Genomic DNA, 21,805 nt, shown 5'->3' with positions numbered 1-21,805 from the left:
GTCTCATAATAAATGCTGTGTATTATTTGATGAGTGTTATTGTGTTGTCCAGAAAGAGTTGTTTTCTTCTTGAACATTCATCTCAAAAGGAAAAAATATACAGGCTTTTTAATTTGAATTGTAATTTCCTCATTCATACGTTGATTGGTCTACTTGGGTAGGTTTGCATTTTAAAGGCAAGTAAAAGCTGCAATAAAAATAGCAATAATTATTTTAGTAAGTTTTCACTTTTGCCTTAGTAGTCACTTTGTGTAAAATAAAGATTTAAAATAACAAAATACGGTGTTCATTTCAGCCATGGCACATGCTCAGATTCCCTGAGCTCAGAGGGCAAAAGTTAATTCTGTACCCTTGCCTGTAAGTAGGGAAAAGTTCTAAAATGTAAATCCACTGTGTAGACCACACTGTTATCACTTCAAGTAAATTAAACAAAGAAAAATCTAACTTACTGGACTGTAAAACTTTCCCCATGCTAAATATCCTAACCTAGGTAATTAAAAAAAATAAGCTGCAACATCGGTTTTAACTAGTATTGAGGGAAATAAAAAGAAATATTTGCTTAACATTTTATTTAAAAATACTCCAGCCGTATTATCCATTAGCTTTTCATAAACTTCCATGATTAACTAAACACTACTGGGTTTCTTGGTGAAGTGTTCCAATCTATCCATTTAAAACAAATGATCAATACAATTTAAATAATTATTAGTAAGATTAGTAGGTGATTTATCATGATAGTTTAAATATTCATTTTTTCCCCTCCCATAAGTTGCAGCCCATGGGAATATCGGTATTTTAATTTTTAAGGATATTTTAACAGTAGCAATCTTTGGTGGAGTCTTCCTGACCTCTCATGCCCTGACAGTTCCAGTTCTTTGTAGATCTAAAGATCCTCACATACGTTAAAGTAAAGCTCATTTTCTCATTGCTTCTCAAGTCTCTTCTTAAGAGGACCATTCGGACTTGATCTTGAATAAATTAACTTTTCCCAGAAATGATTAACCAGAGGCCTTCTGCCTTGAAAGTTGACTGGAGTTGTAAGTACATCCTAGTTTTTGCTTTTTGCTTCCCCAGAGAATACCACTTCACCGCCAAACAATCTCCCATTCTACTAGAGAGACACACAGTCTGTTTCAGAGTAGGAGGAGGGTCTGTAATTTTGAATGAAAACTAATATATATGCAGGACTTCTTTAAATCACCCCAGCTGTTGGCTGAAAGCAAATATTTCATATTTGTGAGGAAAAGCTGAGAAAATTCTTTTTGTTTACAACTGCCAAGTCCATCTGATGGAAACACATTGTTACCTGACAGCCAATTCATCTCCTTGGGACTCTGGAATTCAAAACCATTTCTTAGAAACCTTACAGATAATACTTTTCAAATATTTATTTCTTAAAAAAATATATTAAATGTCAAGACATTTTTTATTTCTGAAAAGCACAAAGGTTAGTAACATTCAAGTTATTGTGAACAAGCTGAATATTTTAATCAGTATGTTTAAAACAAAAGCAAAATTTTTTAAAAAAGAAAGAAAACAAAGAGAATTCCATAATCAAATTGCTATAGCATGTTTTATCCATGCTTATTTTAGCTGGTGTTAGTAACATCACACAAATTGCTTTCTATCTTCAAAAAGCTTTGTGGAACTCTGAAAAATGGGAGTTAATCTATGAGTTAACTTTTAATCAATGATATATTAGTGAAATGGTTTTTAGCACTTTAAATTTAAAATTTTTATTTGAACTCACAATTATGAGCCTGTTTATACAACAGGCTTATCTTGTCAAAGTGATTCCTGGGGTCTTATGGCAATTTACATTTCATTCCTTGCATGGAGGACAAAATAAAATGTAAACATTGATTTTGTTTGTAAGGTATGTTTCTAAATTCTTTGCATTTCAAGTCTAATTCTAGTGGCAATTTCGAGAGTGTTTCAGAGTTGTAAAGTTGTGGGGTTTGGTGTTTTTTTCCTCTCATTTTTGTGTTCACTTAGTTTTACATTGATTGGGGAAACAGAGAAATATGAAAATAGAACATCAAAATCTGTGTCTTGTTGCAGAAGAATTGAATTTGTAGTATGAAGTGGGCAAGGATTATTATTTGGAAGCCTGTATTGTCAAAGTAGTAGTAGTAGTAGTAGTAGTAGTAGTAGTAGTAGTAATAGTAATAATAATAGTAATAATAATAATAATAAATAATAATAATAACAACAACGTATTTTTCCAAGTGAAAGAATGGATGAATTGCAAGGATTTTCTTTCTCCCTCTCTCCCGTCTCTCCTTCCTTTCCTCTTCCTCTTCCTTCTTGACTTCCTCTTTTTCTCTCTTTCTCCCTCCAGTTTCACTTTCAGCTCCCCTCCCCTCTCTCCTGTTGTATAGAAAACAACGTCAGATGATATGATCATCATCAGAATGTGCTTATGAATCACTGCAAAAGAAATCAGTGTTAATCACGCCTACAAAGCATGAGCACACACATTACTTCCTGTTTTGACAGTTTGCTACTATCCTCCCAGACCTAACATGTGCCATGGCAGCTTTCCCAGCATGCTCTGCAGTGCCAACAGTACCTGCTTCTCCCGGGTGGAAGGGAATCCTTAAGAAAGTGCCACTTGGATATTGTCTAAGCATGTCTCCTAATGCTCAATCCAAATGTTCACTTATCCAGTAAAAGTTAATTAGGGTATTGCAGAGGGCATGCATACTCAGATTAAGAAGCAGATCATTTGTGACTTATACATTTTTCACTTAAAGTTAGCAGTAAAGTCTGTATCCAAAAATTATTCATTTGAGACCTTTCCCGGCTGTTACATAATCTCAGAGTTTGAAAAAGCCCTTCTTTTTTTTTTATTAAGAAAGAAAATCATTTTAGTTGCAAGGGGACCCAGAACTTCCGTGGGTGGGTAGAAAGTTCTGTTGTTCACTTTGACTGCATGGGATTATGGTGCAGTCATTAAGTTTCATTTTATGACCTTTTAAGGGGACGCAGGTCACTGGAGGGTTCCAGTAGTAAAAAGTGAATTTCTCTCTTTGAAAGTTCCATCATAGCATAAATGTTAGACTCTGAGAAAATTTTTGAAATGCCTTCGGTTTGCCTGAAAAGGAAATTTTGTTATTTGTTCTGAGACTGTAAATTAAAATACTTATGTGATTAGATTACGTTAATTTAAGAAAACCAAGAGCACATCATGGAAAATTCTGGGTGTTAGATTTGTGTGAGCGATGCTATCATTTTATACCCTTGAAATGTGGAAATTGCACCACTGATAAAAAAAAGAGGAATTGGACTGTTCATCTTTTGCCTCCAATAAATAATGTGTAAATGAAAGTTACGCATGCTTTTGAGATACACACCACTTTGTACTCCCCAGGTTGTATTGTTCAATTTGAAATTATGTTTTTTGAACTTTGTCATTTGGATATTTTTCCTCACTTGAAAAAAAAATGAGTTTTGAAAATATTATTGTAAGATAAGGCGGTGAAAGGAATCCTAGACAATAAAGTTGTTGCTTAAATACTTTGAAATCTGATATGAAGAAAATATATTTTTATGTACGAATTATTTAGTTGCTTCAGGCCTTTTGTTCATAGGGTCCCTATGAGTTGTGTTCAACTCGAAGGCAATCAACAACATAATAAATTAGTGTTTAACTTAGGAAACTCTAACCTCATGATATACCAGTCACCAAAACCAATTTAATTGATGTTGAATACATTCTGGTAAATGCTGATTTATAGTGAGCCCATGGGCTTCAAATTAGAATTACCTTGTAGGGCGTTGCCTTGACTGTGATACTGAGACAAGAGCTTAACCAGGCAGGCCTCTCTTCCGCGTTGTCACTGGGTGATTTTGAACCGCTGATATTTCAGTCATTAGCTGGACACTTATATATTGGTGCCACCCAAGCATCTAAACTTGAAGTTGTTGTTGTGTCGTTAGGTGCTGTCCAATCATCTGGGACTCATAGTGACCCTCTGAACAACTGAATTCCCTTTCCTGTGCCATCCTCATGATGCCATGTTGTGGAGCCAGAAGTGGTCTCTGTTAGTTCAGTACTGAGTTAGTTCAAGCTTATGAAAGGATATGTGAAACAAACACACTCCATGGTTCATCTCGGCGATTTTAACTCACGGGCACCTTATCGGACAGAGTGCGGCTGCATCATTGAGTTCCCAAGGCTGTAAATATTAAAGGATCCAAGTGGCCACGTCATTCTTCCTAGAGCTTGAACCACTGACATTTCTATTAACAGCCCCATTGTTTGATTGACCCCTTCAGCAAGGACTCCTTTAGAAGGCTAACAACACACAAGCCAAAACCAAATTCACTCCTGTTGAATTGATTCCCACTTACAACCATTAAAGCCTTAGATTCTCCTGACAACTTTATGACTCAAGTATGATTTTTCATTACTCTCTGCCTTATGATGTGTGGGAAAGCCCCACTGGGCTTCCACAGTTGTCAGTATTACTAGAGTACACTGCCATATCTTTTCCCAAGGGGAGACTGATGGGTTAGAACTGTCAATCTTAAGGTTAGCAGCGCAGCATTCTATTTCAGGATTTCTAAGGTGCACGCCATTGTTGTTGTTGTTGTTGCTGATTGCTGTCCAGGTGAGCACGAATCATAGTGACCCTATGCCCAAAAGACCTGAAGCCTTTCTGTAACTATCATTATTTCTCAAGTTCATAGAGTTTCCAGAGACATGTTGTTTAGAAAGTGCATGCCACTCCTGCTTTCAGGCCATGGTCTTCACAATTACTTGCTATGCATCAGGAAGCTGGACAATAACTAAGGAAGAGAGAAGGAGAATTAATGCCTTTGAGCTGTGATACTGGAGAAGTGTATTGAATATATGATGGACTGCTAGGAGAACAAACAGGTTCATCCTAGATAGGGTGAAACCAGACTGTTCCTTGGAGGCAAGGATTCTGAAGCTTTGTCTGATCTACTTTGGACATGTTGCAAGGAGGGACCAGTTCTTGGAGAAGTACATCATACTTGGAAGGGTAGAGGGACAGCGCAGGAGAGGAAGACCCTGGATGAGATGTATTGATTCAGTGACTGGGGTAATGGGAGTAAGTGTGTCAGAGATGATAAAGTTGGCACAGGATAGGGCAGGTGTCAGACTTGTTGTACTTAGGGTTGCTGTGAGTTGCAAATGACTTGATGGCACATAACAACAACAACAGCAACAAAATTTGCTGTTTGAGGTGGGAACTAAGTAAGTTAACTAACTGTCTCAGCAAGCCATGCAGTTCTTTAACCATGCGAAAATGGTGGAGATGCAGCTTGTAGCCTGCTCCGTGATTTTTTTGTCATGGTTTCTATACACACATGTAGTGAAGAATATGTCGTAGAACAGGTCTGAAGGGAAGCATCACTAGATCCCTGTTCATTAAGGATGAAGGGAATTTCTCTTCTCCTGGCGGGCTAATCTCACAAGCTTATAAAGAACACAGGACACATTCCTTTTATTTAAACTAAGAGAACATTTTCAGTACTAATCTCCCCGTAAAAAGAATCCGAGCCTCATCACCAGAGACTTGGTCTGTGGCACCTTTATGCATGAATTTAAAAGCACCACCGATAGTTTCATGGTGAAGATTCATTAAAGACAATCTCTAACTCTGTCATACCTGTAATAGCACCTGAGCATGCATGGACTGTCAAAAGAACAAACAGGAAGAGAATGTGCAGCCAGAGTGCTTCTTGGAGGCAAAGAAGACAAAGCTTTATCCCCCGTGCTTTGGGCATGTTGCTGAGAAAGGCTCTTCTTGGAGAGGAACATCATACTTGGAAAGGTCGAGGGTCTGCAAAGGAGAAGAAGACCTTGAACTAGACAGATTGACACAATGACAGCAGCAATGAGCTGGAATACGTCAGAAATTGTAAGGATGACACAGGGTAGGAGAGGGTCCAGAGCTGTTGCTATGGGTCATGTTCAACTTAATGACACCTAACAACAAAAACAAATGCAGTTCACACAAGCTTGGAATGTGTAGTGCTTCATCTGTGCTGCATTTATAAATGATGTGGCGGCATCTTACATTATTTTTATGTTCCATAGAGTTGCCTGTGACTCATAGAGACCCTATCTATGTACAACAGCCCTAAACCCTGCTCTATCCTGTGCCAATCTGTCTCCCACACACCCATCCCTATTACCTCAGTCTTTGAATCAACCCATCCCATCGAGGGTCTTTTTCTCCTGTGCTTCTCCATCCTCCCAAGCTTGACATTCCTCTCCAAGGACTGGTCCCTCCTTGCAACATGTCCAAAGTATGTCAAATGTAGCTTCAGAATCCGTGCCTCCCAGGAGCAGCCTGGCTTCACCCTCTGTATTATGTTTGGCTTTACTTCTTATTAACATTGATTCATATTATTAAAGTAAAGCTTTAAGGCACCAGTCCCTCCCTTCTACAGAATATTGAATGTGTGGAAGAGGATGCCCCCTGCAGTGCTTTTTTTTTTTAAATGGACCTGGAAGTTGAATGATGGGGGAAAAGCCTGTTTGCTTTTCGTGGACTGTTTTATAGATTCTGAAGCAGCAAGGCTGTTTATTTTTCCCACATCTGTTTTGGGCTCATCCTTTGTGACAGTGTTTGCTGGATGCGGTCCTTTATGTGTCCCCTGAAATGAGTCGCTTCGTTTGCACTGTTACAGTGTATTTGTGGAAGCAGTGATTGCCAAATAGTTTACGTTTAATCCCGTCTTTCATTCGTTTTGGACACCTTCTCTTTGAATTATGCCTCTGGGACCGAATTTCACAACTTGAAGTGCAGTGAGAAGCATTCTCTATGTGGACCTCCTAGTTATTTCCCTTATCCTGCCCCTCACCCTCAAGCAAAATATATCTGCCAATCTGGGAGGAATGTTGGTGGTCATAATATCAGAAAGCAGAGGAGCAGCAGGGCTGATTGGGCATTATCAGAATAGAAGTGGTACTTTAAAAGCACATTTCAGCAAATGATTCCACTGTGCTCTTTGCAGCATCCATCCACTCATCATGCAGGTGAGTGGTTCTGGAGCTGGCCAGGCACCTTCCTTGGAAGCTCTGAGAATGGAGATGACAGGGAGACTCTGCTGTCTTGGCAGTTTGCTTACCTGTTTATTGGGTTTCCTGAAACATCTCAGGGGCTGTCTTGGTTTATCAGGGAGAAAGATGACATAGTATGCTTCCATAAAAATTTTGTTGTTAGGGGAGCTCTGGTGGTCTAGTGGCAAGGAGCTGCAACTACAATCCCAGAGGCACACGGTTCGAATCCACCAGATGCTCTGCTGGGAAAAGGAGGGACAATCTCCTCCTGTACCAGTCAGATCTGATTTGACGGTACACACACACACACACACACACACAAATTGTTGTTATTGTTGTATACCATCGAGTTGGAATCAACCCACAGCTAAGCTTCCAGTGGGTTTTTGGAGGCAGTAAATGGCACTGAAGGAGATCCTATCTTTCTCCTGCAGAGCAGCTGGTAGATTCGAACCACTCACCTTTGGGATTGCAGTACAGTTTCTTACCATGAGGCCAAGAGCTCCCACAAAGATTTACAGCCTTGAAAACTCCATGAGGCAGCTCTCCTTTGTCCAGTTGTTGTTAAACACTGTTAAGTCAGAACTGATTCAAAGCTGACCCTGCAGTGGGTTTTCAGAGGCAGTTAATCACACAGGAGGAGACTTTCACCCTTGGAACTGCTGGTGGATTAGAACTGCGTGCCTCTAGGTTGTTATTGGAACTCTTTACTACCATACAGTTGGATTGAAATTCATGACAACGAGTTTTATTTTCTTAGTTTCCCAGTGCTGCTGTTTTTGATTGGTGGAGAGGAGACTGAAACTGTTAACAGCTTCATCTTGCTTAGATCCGCAATTAACACCCTTGGTATCAGCAGTCACGAAATAAAGAGATGTATTGCAATGGGAAGATCTGTTGTTAGAGACTTCTCCAAATTATTGTGGAGTACTGATGTCAGTTTGAGAACTAAGGTATCTGATTCAGGCCATAGTCTCTCCCATCACTTGCTATGCATCTGAAAGCTAGACAGTGAATAGGGATGACAGAAGAAGAATTAATGCCTTTGAGCTGTGGTGTTAGAGAATATTGACCATCCTATGGATGGCCAAGAGAACAGATATGTCTCAGAGAGAGGGTGCAGCCAGAGTGTTCTTTGGAGGCAAGAATGATGAGGCTTTGCCTCACATACTTTGGGCATATTGTCAGGAGATGCTAATCCTTGGAGAAGGGCATGATGTTGGTGGGGAGGGTCGGTGAAGGAGAGGAAGACCCTCAACCAGGTGGATTGATAAAGTGACTACTGCAGTGCTCTCTTGTGTGTCAGGAAGTGTGAGGATGGCGCAGAATAGAACAAGGTTCTGATCTTTTGTTCATAGGGCTGCTATGAGTCATACTCGACTCAACGGCACCTAATAACAACAGTGCTGCTGTGGTAGAAATACCATGCTGGTGGTTTTGAAAAATGGAAGTTGCATTTCTTGTAGTTCAGGAGACTAGAAGGGATGCCTCAGAGTGTAGCTCTACAGGAACATTTTTCGTCTCGATGAGCGCTTGGTAACCTGCAACCCTGATATGTAGATTCATCTGCTTGTCTTCATCGGATAGCTTCTGTCTCTATGTCCTCTTTGATCTCTGTGTCTGGGCCACTCTTTGTAGTTCAGAGGCAATTTGGTTTAGGATACAGCTTACCCTGATTTGTTGTTTGTAGGTACTCAAATGTGTCAAACGGGATAACAGTTACCCATGGTGGACAGTGTTTGGTGGGGCTTCCTGATTAAAACAAACTTGGAAGGAGGAGTGGCACCCACTTCCATAATAGCTTGCCTCCGGAAACCCTATGAACCTGGAGAGAGGATGAAAGTCATGCAAGGGTCGAGGACTCTCCTTCATAGGGTCGTTATGAGTTGCCTGTGACTCGATGGCGCTTAACAACAACAACAACAACAACAACAACAGGTGCTGTTGAGTCAAGTACAGCTCATAGTGACCCTATGAACAACAGGTCTGAATCCTGTCCTGTCTTGTCTGTCCCGTGCCTTCTTCACTGTCGCTGACACACTTGACCCCATTGCTGCAGTAACCATGTCAGTCTGTCTCTTGGAGAGTCTTCCTATTTATTCTGACCCTCCCCTTTTCCACGTCTGCTTCCCCTTCCCAAGGCATGATGCCTCTCTCAACAAATAACATGTTCAAAATATGAGAGCTGAAGCTTTGCAGTCCTTGCCTCCAAGGAGTACTCTGGCTGCACCTATTCCAAGACTTACCTGTTTGTTCTTTTGGCATGCAACTGGAGGTATTCATTGTTCTTCTCCAGCAACACAGCTCAAGGGCATCGATTCTTCTTCAGTCAACCTCATGCATCGCCTGGTTCAGTATAACCATCAAAGAGAGCTCTGGTGGTGTAGGCCACAGGGAGTTGCACTGCTAATACAGACTGTATCTTTCTTCCTGCCTTTGAAGTCCACCAGAGGCTCCATGGGAGAACGATATTATCTTCTCCTGGGGGATTATGGCCTCAGAAAAACCAGTGGGTGGGCAGCTAGGAGTGAGTTGTGAAGGAGAGAGGGAGAAAGATGACAGATAAACTTGAGCACCAGATGACACGCGTAAGTGTTGCTAGGTGCCATGCGTCAGCTCACAGCAACATTATGTACCTTAGCATGAGACACTGTGCAATCTTGTGCCATCCGCACGATCTCGATTGCGCTCCAGCACATTGCTGCAGACACTGTGTCAGTCCACCGTGTTTAAAGTTTCCCTCTCCTTCACTAACGCTCTGCTTCATGTCCTTCTCCAGTGGCTGGCAATTCCTGATAACACAGCCGAAGGGTTGAAGCTAGAAAGGTTAGGATCTCAGGACATAATTGGGAGGTTCAACTGTGACTTTGTGGGAAAGAGTTACACTGCTGACCCAAAGGCCCCTGGTTCGAATCCAGCAATTGTACCACAGAAGAAAGATGGGCAGTCTCCTCCTGTGTGATTAAAATTGCCTCTGAACACCCTCTGGAGGATGAGCTATGAGTCAATCCCGACTTGATGGTATGTAGCAATGATGTAACAGCAATTCGGTAATTGTTGTGTTGTTGTTATGTTCCAGTTGAGTTGATTATGACTCATAACGACCTCATGCACAAAAGCTCTGAACTCTGCCCTATCCTGAGCTGATCTCACTGTTTCTATAACACCTACGTCCATTACTCAAGTTACTGTGTCAGTCCATCTCATATGAGGTCTTCCTCTCCTGCCCTGTCCCTCCACTCTTCTAAGCATGATGTTCTTCTCCAAAGACTAGTCCCTCCTGGCAACATGCTCAAAGTATGTGAGAGAGAGCTTCAAAATCCTTTCCTCCAAGGAATAGCCTGGTTTCACCCTCTCTGGGGCAGACCTATTTGTTTTCCTGGCAGTTCATGGTATATTCAACCCTCTTCTCCAGCACCACAACTCAAAGGCATCAATTTACTAAATCAGTAATTGTATTTTTGATTGTTTTTCAAACACGTATAAAGTCCCTTACCTTTATAAAAATCAGGAATATTACATAAGAATGGAGTGGGGGAGAAACAAAACACCAAACCAAGAGACTCCAAAATAGGTATACTTGTTGTTAGTTCCAGCTTTATCATAGAGAGACCTCAATGAATTTCTTCATCTTTAAAATGGGAATATCTGTATTATATGTATAGTGCTAATGAATGAAGATATATATCTAAATATCGGTCTACCTATCATGTTTCACAAAATATTTAGCCTGTAACTTAGCAGATAGAAAAATATTAATGCCATGAATTTCACCAAATTTCTCTTAGTTTTAAAAAGCTGTCCACAAAACTCCAGGTCTGTCTGAGAATTCTCTGGATAGTAAAACTCGTGATTCCAGAAAGGTGTATAGTTTAGACACCATGTCTTAGCTAAGAAATGAGAAGGGAATCCCCAGTGACTGTTTCATTTATGTTCCCTGCAGCAAATAAGAATTTTTGCCCAGGCATTAGAAACTGTCTATCTTCCAAACTTAGTTCACTGTTTTCCAGTCAGAACTCAGAGTTAACCCTCAAGCTGGTTTTCAGGGGCTGTAAATTGAATAGGAGGGGACTGATATCTTTCTCCCTCAGAAGAGCTGATTATCGTTGGGTTGGCAGCCCAACGATCTATCCACTGGGTCACAAGAGTTCCTGTGTTACTTTATCTCAATAATAAATAGGTCTGTCTTGGAGTAGGCGAAACATGCTTTCTCCTTGGAGGCTGGGCTTTTGAAGCTCAATCTCATATATTTTGGGCATGTGGCCAGGAGAGACCAGTCCTTGGATAAGGACATGATGCTCAGAATGGTGGAAAGACAGCTCAGGAGAGGAAGACAGGATAACTGGGGCACTGGTATTAGGTGTGTCAGTCAGTGAGATAGACTCAGAATAGGACAGGGTTCAGAGCTGTTGTACATAGTGTTACTATGAGTTGCAGGAGACTCGATGGCACATAACAATTTTTACCTCCTTGTGATTTCTTCTGATTGTTTCCTATCTTGGTGGTCTTTAAAGTGATTTATTTCTCTTTGTTTTGTATTAAATGGCATTACAATTTAGGATTTAATGTTACATCATTGGAAAAGTAATCTCTGCTTCTCACACTCCCCCCCACCCCTTTATGATTGATTATTTTGGAAATAAGTGTGACCTTGAGAAGGGTGAGTGATCTTTCTGTGCAACACAAAGCGCCAGTCTCTGAAATGCTGATCCTTACAGCCTCAATCTGAAGGGCAGGCTTAGCATTATTGACAAGCATTGTTTTAAATTATTATCGGCCAGCCAGCTGCCCCTGGGCCTCTTGTCGCTGTTAGAGGTTACAGTCTCTTTTTTTTTTTTCAACCTTCACCTTCACTTTGATGCAGTTAGCATTTGCAACTTCACCTCCACGCAAAATGTAAAACAAAAATCATTGTGCTGCAGCTACTGAAAAAGGTGGACTTTATACGTCCATGTCATCGTGAATATAGCATTCTGCAGAGTATCTGTAATAAGCATTAATACATGTATGTCACCTGAAAAGTGCATGACTTCTGTCCTCCTATTTCTCCCAAGCAAACCCCCAAGAATAGAGGTAACTAATGAGCTCCTTCATTGCACCTTTTTCTAGACTTAAATTTCCACTTGCCTTTTTACTTTTAGGGAGTTTTTATTCCAATATTTCAGGAAATATCTTACCGTTTGTCTTGCGGGTTACATGGAAATAATAACATTTCTATTCCCGGGAGTAATCACTATGAAAATTTTATCCTCTGCATTCCCCTAACATCTTGGTAATTCTCCATATACCCAGAGAGATTAAAGGACACATTCTGATATAAAACTTGCAGGAGGTATTTTTTTATCTGACTTCTTGATTACTTACAATGGAATAGCTTTCTGGGCTGTATAGGAGAAATGTGGCATCAGGATTGGAAGTAGACTCATCAGCAACTGCATTATGCAGAGAACACAACCCTGGTTGCGGAAACTGAGGAGGACCTGAAGCGCTTGCTGCAGAAGATTAACAACTGCAGCCTTCAGTATGGCTGGAAGCTCAACATCAAGAAAACGAAAGTTCTCAGCACTGGGCTGATTGGCAGCATCATGATAGATGGTGAAGTGATTGAGATTGTTAATAGCTTCAGTTTTCTTGGCTCCACAATCAGCACTCTTGATACCAGCAGCCAGGAAATTAAAAGACAAATTGCCCTGGGCAAGTCTGCTGTCAGAGAGCTCTCCAAAGTACTGAAGAGCAATGATATCAGTCTAGAGACTAAGGTGCACCTGATGTAGGCCATAGTGTTTGAAATTACTTGTTATGCATCAGAAAGCTGGACCATGTCTAGGGATGATAGAAGGAGAATTGATACCTTTGAGCTATGGTACTGGAGAAGAGTATTGAATATACCATGGACTGATAGGAAAACAAGCACATGCATCCTAGAGAGGGCTGCTCCTTGGCGGCAAGAATCTGAAGCTTCGTCTGACATATTTTGGACATGTTGCAAGGAGGAATCAGTCCTTGGAGAGGGACATCATGCTTGCAAGGGTGGAGGGACAGCACAAGAAAGGAAGACCCTCGATGAGATGGATTAATTCAGTGACGGTGGTACTAGGGGTAGATGTGTCAGAGACAATAAGATTGGCACAGGTTAAAGCAGGGTTTAGGGCTGTTGTACATAAGGTCCCTTTAAGTCATAGGCAACTTGATAGCACATAGTAGCAACAACAGCAACAACTTCTTAAATATGTACTATGTCAAAAAGAAAAAAAAAACCAAAAAGCAAACCAAAACACTAAAAACCCCAAATCCAGTAGTGTAGTATGGACACATGTGATGGTGGTTCTTGTTGTGTGACATCAAGTCAGAACTGATGCACAGCTGATCCACCAGCAGGTCTTCAGCGGCAGTAAGTCACATGGGAGGAGACTGCCTATCCTTCTCCCATGGAGCAGCTGGTGGTTGTCAAGTGCATGCCTTTGGGATTGTAGAGTAGCTTCTTACCACTAGGCCATCAGGACTTCAAATGTCAAATTTATTATTCCCACATTTTAGTACTTCAGAAAAGACAGAATTGGTTTCTAAACTAAGCTATTGGGAATTAGGAAAAGGTAGGAAAATGTATAGTATTAACATTTCTCTGCATGCTGAAAGTAAAAATTACTGTACATTTTAGTAGCTCTGAGAAGAGTTGAAAATACCATGGACTGTGAGGAGAACAAACAGGTTTGTCCTGGAGAAGGTAAAACCGGAATGCTACTTGGAGTCAAGGATTCTGAAGCTTCATTTGACATACTTTGGGTGTGTTGCAAGGAGGAACTGGTCCTTGGAGAGGGTCATCATGTTTGGCAGAGTGGAGGGGCGGCAAAAGAGAGGTAGACCTTCGATGAGATGGATCGATTCTGTGACTGGAACGGTGGGAATAAGTGCGTTTGAGATGGCTAGGTTGGCACAGGATAGAGCAGTGTTTAGTCCTCTTGTACATGGGGTCGCTATGAGTCACAAATGACTCAATGGATCATAACAACAAGAAGAAGTAGCTCTGAGAAGAGAATCTATTTCTAAACAAAGCTTTTGAAAATTAAGAGAAAGGTGGTGAAATGTGTGGTATTAGTATTTCTTTATCTGCTAAGTTATGTGCGAAACATTTTGTGAAACTTTGTATAGGTATTTCTTAATTCATGCTTAAGCATTATTCTGCTTTGAAGATAGGGACAAGGAAATTTTTGAAAAGGAAGACATTTGATTGCGGTATCTCAGTAGTAAAGCTGGAACTAACAAGAAGGATTATCTGTACCATTTATTTGTTTGTTTCCATTTATTTTAATGTAATGTTGCTGATTTTTGCAAAGATAGGGGACTGTATATCTATTGAAAAAACATAATCAAATGTACAGATACTGGATGTCTGTTACTAAGTTGGTAACTTTGAGTTGTGGTGCTGGAGAAGAGGATTGCCAGAAAAACAAATAGGTCTTCCCCAGAGAGGGTGGAACCAGGCTGTTCCTTGGAGGCAAGGATTTTGAAGCTCCGTCTCACATACTTTGAGCATGAGCATGTTGCCATTAGGGACCAGTCCTTGGAGAAGGACATCAAGCTTGGAAGGGTGGAGGGACTGCTCAGGAAAGGAAGACCCCGTATGAGATGGATTTGACACAGTAACTTGAGTAATGGAGGTCGGTGTGTCAGAAGCAGTGAGATTGGCTCAGGATAGGACAGAGTTCAGAGCTCTTGTGCACACGGTCACTTATGAATCATGGTCTACTCGACTGGCTCATACCAACAATTAAAGTTGTGGTGACAGGAGCCAGAAGTGACTTTTCATCTCTGGTATCTCTCCTTGGGCACAGCTGAGTGTTGTCTTTCTGGGAACAATGGCTGGTTGATTCATCTGGTCTGGCTAAGGCAGTTCATTGAGGTTGGCTTTCATTAATCATCCTCTAAAATGCCCTTCCATGCCATCTCCCAGCTCTATAATCATCAGGTTTTAGCTTAACACATTGACATTGCAGTTATTCTGAAAGTTGTCCTTTTCATGCTGACATTTCAAGCTGGAGCATTAGATGGTTACTTTTTCTCCAGCTCTTAGTTGTGATTGTTATGCATCTTAATGGTCTGTGAAGTAATTAGCTTGTTTTTTTTTAAAAAATGATATTGAAGTTCAGAATTTAATTTCTGATAATTATACAATATTGTCAGCTTCTGAAATTTATTCGGATCACTTAGGGTTAAAGCTGCTTTCTTTATGTTGCTGTTGTTATGTGCCGTCGAGTCGTTTTCGACTCATAGTGACCCTATGCACAACAGCCCTAAACCCTGCTCTATCCTGCACCAACCGCACTGCCTCTGACGCTTTCTTTATACTCTTCTTAAAATCTGTATAGACTTTTAATCTTAGCAGTAATGGAAAAAGGAACAGAAGAGCAAGAACCAAAATTATGTTGATACTCTTAAAGTAAAAACTATGGTTGTCCTGTTTTTCCTGTGATACCAATAGCCTTGCCCGTGGAAGCATCATGTGTGGAAAGGAGGACGGTTCATGGGAAGGGAAGAGCCTCTGAAAGATGGATTGACTGGAGTAGTGGACTCAAGTACATTGGCGATAGTGAGGATGGCACAGGACAGGGTTGGGTTCAGATCTGTTGTTTATACGGTCACTTTGAGTCATCGTCCACTGGGCACATGATAACAACAAGTCCATAAAGGGTTTCACTGCCAAGGTCAAGGCTCGGTGGTTGGCTAAATCCACCAGTGCCTCTAGAGGAGAAAGATGAACAGTTCCTGTCTGCAGTAAGTTCTACTCTGCTCCACAGGGTTGATGCAAATTGCAATCTACTTGATTTCAGTGGGTTTGGTATGTTCATTTAGGAGTCTGAAAAATCATAGTCAAGAAGGCACTAATACTAAAATCTCGCTTTTCTCCCAGTTTCTGAAATTGTGGTAGTTTCTAGACCCGTTGATAAGACAGCTTGTAGAAGCTAACAATCAGCTTAGATTTAGCTTGTTGTGTACTGGCAAGTTGGAACCGACCCACATCTGACCTTCTGGTGGGTTTCAGAGGCAGTTAATCACATGGGAGGAGATTACTCATTCTTCTCCCATGGAGCAGCTGATGGATTTGAACTGTGTCCCTTCAGGATTGCAGTGCAGCTTCTTGCCATGAGGCCACTAGGGCCTAACTTAGCCCTCTAAATTTGTTTAAATGATTGAGATTTCTCCCTCCAAGTTCACACGATGTGAGAAGTTAGTCTGCCAAAGGATTGATGGCAAGGTAAGCTGTGGCTTAGGGCACACTGAAGCAGGCTTGTGGGAAGCTTTGGTTAGTGGGTTGTTCTTATCTGCCTACAGGGCAATTCCTGGCCCATAATAACATCAAGTACAGAGAAAAGAAATACTATTTGACCCTAAGCTATTCACAAAAGATGTGTTCCAGGGGATTCTCATTGGCTGATTTTTATAAAACATGGTCAGGCCTTAATCTGGAAGCTCTAGAAAACCTATTGTTTTTAAGCGATTGAGTCAAGTACAACCCTATGAACAAAAGATCTGAACCCTCTTCTGTCTTGAACCATCCTCACACTTCCTGACACACAAGAGCCCATTGCAGCAGTCACCGCATTAATCCACCTGGTCAAGGGTCTTCCTCTCTTTTGCCAACCCTCCACCCTTCTTCGCATCATTTCCTTCTCCAGGGAATGGCCCCTTCTAGTAACATGCCCAAAGTATGTGAGGCAAAGACTCCTCATTCTAGCCTCCAAAGAGCACTCTGACTGCACCCTCTCCAAGACATATCTGTTTGGTTTTATTTGCAGTTCATGGCCTCTTAAGTACGCTTCTCCAACACCACAGCTGAAAGGCATCAACTGTTCTGTCATCTTTATTCACTGCCCAGCTCTCAGAAGCCTAGCAAGTGATTGGAAAGACTATGGCCTGAATTAGAAGCACCTTAGTCCTCAAACTGACATCATTATTCCTTAACAATTGGGAGAGGTTCCTTAATTGCAGATTTTCTCAGTGCAATTGGGAAGATACCTCAGAGCATGTGCCAGAAGAAAAGTTGTCCTTGTTGGGTGTTATCAAGTCAATTTTAACTCTTAATGTCTCCATGTGAAGAGAAAAGGCTCCCTGACCTGGGGAGTGTGAAAGGCTGCACTCTTCATGGGACCAGATAGCCAGATGTTTCATTATAGAGTCAACCACTGAGTGGTTTCAAATTGCCAAGTTTTGGGCCAACAACCCAAAAGGAAGACCTCCTGCCCTTAACTTCAAGCACTTACTGAAGAAGAGACAGCAGCCTTTACTGTGGATTACATCCAACATCAAGAAACCAAAAATCCTTCCCACTGGACCAATAGACAATATTGTAATGAATGGGGAAAAGATTAAACTTGCTAATGGTTTCATTCTACTTGGATCCATGGTCAGCATGCAAAGTAGCACCAGGCAGGAAATCCAAAGATGTACTCCTGTAGAAAATGCTGTCAGGGGCTTCCTTAAAATCATAAAGAACAATGATGTCTGCTTAAAAACTAAGGTGTGCCTGATCCAAGCCATAGCTTTTTTCAGCTGTTTGGTAATGTGTCTGAAAGTTGAACAATGTGTGAGAAAAGATGAAGAAAAATTGATGCCTTTGGATTGTAGTATTGAGAAAGAGTACTGACTATCTTATGGTCTTGCTAAATGAGTAAAACAAATCCATCGTGGAGAAAATGCCAGCTGAGTGATCCCTAAGGCTATAGATGATGAGACTTTGTCTCACCTACTTTGGGCATGCTGTGGTGAGAGGCAAGTCCCGGGCAAAGTCATTATGCTGGAATGGACTTTGAAATAAAGGAAGACCTTCAAGTGGCCACCACAATGGATTTGAGCATGGTGGGGATCAGGAGGAGGTTGTTGGATCAGGCAAGGCTTTAATCTGTTGTTCACAGGGTCCTCAAGGACACCGAACATCTGCCGTTTAGTTGCTTCTGACTCCTAGTGATGCTCCTTCGCTAAGCTTCCAAGGCCATAAATCTTACCAAGAATAGACTGACTCATCTTTCACCCACAGAGTGGCTGATGGATTGGAACCTCCTCCTACCTTTCCATTCGCCCTGTGCCATCAGGGACCCTTGTTGACTCATCAGGACTTACTTTAAAATGCATAAGCTGGGAGGCTGCTGAACTGTATAAAAATGCAAAAAAGCTAAAGAAGCTACTGCTTGTCAAGAAAGGAATACAAAGACATGGCCATTGTACCCAAGGAGCTTGCAGATGAGTGGAAAAGACTTCAGTGCACATACAATATCGTGCAAGGAAGTTAGCAATAAAAATGAAATTATCAACGGTAAGAGTTGGGTTGTATCAAGCCACATCCTCAGTGTAACTGACTATGAATGGATAACGGGAAGAGTCCCAGAGAATGGAGGATGTACTATTTTGGATGAGGGGAAAACTCTCCTCTTGCAAAACATCTGGTGATGGAGAACACAATAAGTTGTACTGTTAGCTCAATCCCACTGTTGCTTCTCTGTCAGTCCAGACACTCACAGCTCCACAGTAGAGAGATGGGCAGTCCCTTCCTGGTGGAGTTTATAGTGTTGGAAATCTGATAGAAGGTTTCTGTGAGTTGGGACTGACTTAGTGGCACTGACCACTGGGCAGCATTGCAAGGCCCAGGAACGTGCAGCGGGAGAGGAGGGACTTGTTCCTGCTCGAAAGTCATGGACACTGCTTGTAAATATAGCTTTGTGTCCATTATTACGTTTGCCGTCCTAGGAGCCTAGACTGACTCTGAGACAGAGTGATTCTTCCCAAAAATGGTGGCTTCTCTAGAACTGTCTTCCTTACCATTGGTATGAATAGTTTTAATACATTTTTTTCCTTTTTTAAGCCAAAACCCCCCCAAACCCTAAGAAGGTCAATATTAAGCTACATTTTGAGATTCTCTAATAGTAGTTCCTAGAAATATCCCTTCCCCAGAGTTACGCCAGACAGAAGAAATACAAAGACGGGGAGAAGGGGAAGAAACTTGATTTTGTTTCATCCTTGGTCACATTAACCATGTGTTTTGCTCTTAGTAGTTTAAGTGGTCAGCAAGTCTATCCTTTTACCACTTTTTGTTACTTAGACTCTAATTTCATTAATGTATCTTTTTTATAATAGTTTGTTTACAAAATAATACATTGAATACATTATTTAAATACATTATTTTAAAAAAACACATTGATTTTTAGACTGGTTCTTTCCTATTCCCCTAACCCCCCCATTAAATTGTGTAACCTCATGATTAATTCCCCCCCACACCCCTCACATCCTCACCCCTCTTTTTCCAGTCTCTCTTTCCTTGGATTCTCATGCTCATTCTACAAAAATGGTTTTATATAGTATTTGTCCTTATGGGACTGAGTTTATTCACTCAACATAATGCTCTCCAGTCCCTCCCAAGTAAGGCAATAATTTAAAGAGTTATTGCTCCTGCATGCTGTGTAATATTCCATTGCCTGACTGTACCATAACCATGCCGGAAGGCAGTTTGGTGTTTCCTCAAAAAGCTGAACATAGAAATTCAATATGACCCAGCTATTCCACTACTTGGCATATACCCTGAGAAAATGAGAACTGAGGCACAAATGGAGGCTTGTACACCAATGTTCATAGCAGCATCATTCAGCATCACAAGAACATGGAACTGTCCAGATGTCAACCACAGTTGAATGGATGGAGAAGTTATGATACATTCACATTAACATCTTTTATTAGTGTACATTTTACTACATGCTGAGGACTTTTATGGAGATGGCCAACTTTTTGCTATGTTATTGTTTTTCACCACTGAGTTGGAACTGATACAAAGCTGACCTTCCGGCAAGTTTTCAGAGGTAGTGAATCTCCAGTGGAAGAAATTTCTTACTGATAGTAATTTATCTAACAAGAATAATGATCCCGTCATGGTGCCTGAAGGCACTTTAGAATTGGAAGACACCCTGAAGTCCAGTGATGAAAATGTTACACTAGAGGAGGATTCTGTCTCTTTTTTTAATCAATTTGCATATAATTATCCATAGACATAGTGTTTTGTCTGTGTACTTTGTATTTTATTTAATCATTCATGTACGTTGTATTTTATAGAGTCATTCATGTAATTAATTACCTTTGTTCCATGCCTATCATCACCCCTCTTTTCAAGTCCACATCAAACTGTATCATTTAAGAAAGACTAGAGAACATTATACTGAGTGAATTATCTCAGTCACATAAGGACAAATATTGCATGAGGTCACTATTGGGAAAATAGGAGGATGACTGAGCAAGGATTCTCTTTGATTTTGTGCTTTCTTGGAAAACAGAGGCAACCAAACAGATCAAATATATATGCTCTACTTGAATATACGTGGGGCAAAGAGTTGAGAAGTAGCTCTGATGGCATTTTCTGTATTGTGTTGCATTTTGCCAAAAGCTGTGTGTCCCTAAGTGTTGAGGTCTACCAGCAGCTATGTAGGAGAAAATGGGCACTCAATCCTCTTGAAGTTTAAAGATAAAGATTAGAGATAAGCCCTCTATGGGGTGGCATCAGCACAATGGCAGGAAGTTTGAGAACATTCCCCAGTGGAGGTCATCCCACTTGATAATATATTTAATTCTTAGAAAGATCCCCTTATAATCTGCTATCTCAAGAGTGAGTGTCATTGATCCCATTTCTGCCCTGTGGGGATTAAACAGCTATAATTCTGTTTCTAACATGATAATCCCTTAGAAATGTCATGGCTGATACTGTTCAGTGTTCTATCTCCTTAACCTTTATCTTTAAACTTGAAGAAACACCTAGTGTTTCTTGAGTAGGACATGGGTTTCTAAAACTTGTTTGTTCCACTCTGGAGTTAAACCAAGCCCAGTCCACTGCCCTAGAGTTGATTTGGAATTCTGAAAATCCTTAGTGTTTCCAGTGCTGCAAATCTTTATGGGAGCAGAGTGCCAAGTCTTTCTCCAGTGGAGATACTGGTGACTTTGAATTGTCAACCCTTCAGGGTATAAGAGAGCAAATTAGCCACACTCTTATTCCTTAATTAAAAATTTTGGAAACTGTTATTTGTAATGAACTATGAAAATGGACATAGAAGAAAACATACAAGGTTGGTATATGAGTACATCAGGGACAGAACTGGTCTACAGTTTAGTGTGAGTGTATATTCTATGAGAAGTTATACATATTCCACAGGAACTCATTGATGTAGCATTGGGGCTTATCTTGAGTTAGACTTGCAGTCAGGTTCTTCTCTCATGTCGTTTAAATATTCCAATATCATGCTGGGAAAGGGGGACAAGTAGAAAAAGAGAGTAAGACCCTACACAAGATAGGTTGACACAAAAGACGGGCTGTAACAATAGGCTCGAGAGTGTGAGGATGGCACCAGCCACGACCTCGTTCCATCTGTTGCTCAAAGGGTCACAATGAATTGTGGTTGGTACAGCAGCACACAACAGTATCAGTTAAACATTTAAAAATATTTGGTAAACTTGTTTGTATACTGACTGCTGAGACCATAGAGAAGCGCATGCCTTTGCATTGTGTGGTAGTAAAGAGTACTGAATACATCGTGCCAGAAGAACAGGCATGTCTGTGTTGGAAAAGCTGCAATCACTGAGTTCCTTACAAACAAGAATGGTGAGATCTAGTCTCCCATAATCTGGGTATGCAGAGGGTAAGGACTGCAGCCTTCAGTATGGACTGAGGCTCAATATCAAGAAGACAAAGATTCTCACCACTGGACCAATTGGTAGCATCAGGATGGATGGCGAAGA

The 21,805-nt window shown here is 40.9% G+C and overlaps 1 protein-coding gene across 1 annotated transcript in view; it reads left to right on the top strand.

The window, feature by feature from the left end:
• Positions 1 to 21,805, top strand: part of SLIT2 (slit homolog 2 (Drosophila)) — a 632,406-nt gene that overhangs the window by 5,061 nt on the left and 605,540 nt on the right. The gene's annotated exons all lie outside the window — the stretch shown is intronic.

Source organism: Elephantulus edwardii, unplaced genomic scaffold (assembly GCF_000299155.1).
Source record: "Elephantulus edwardii isolate Elephantulus edwardi_28Jun2011 unplaced genomic scaffold, EleEdw1.0 scaffold00035, whole genome shotgun sequence".
NCBI classification, from domain to species: domain Eukaryota; kingdom Metazoa; phylum Chordata; class Mammalia; order Macroscelidea; family Macroscelididae; genus Elephantulus; species Elephantulus edwardii.
This window is presented reverse-complemented; position numbering and strand designations above follow the sequence as displayed.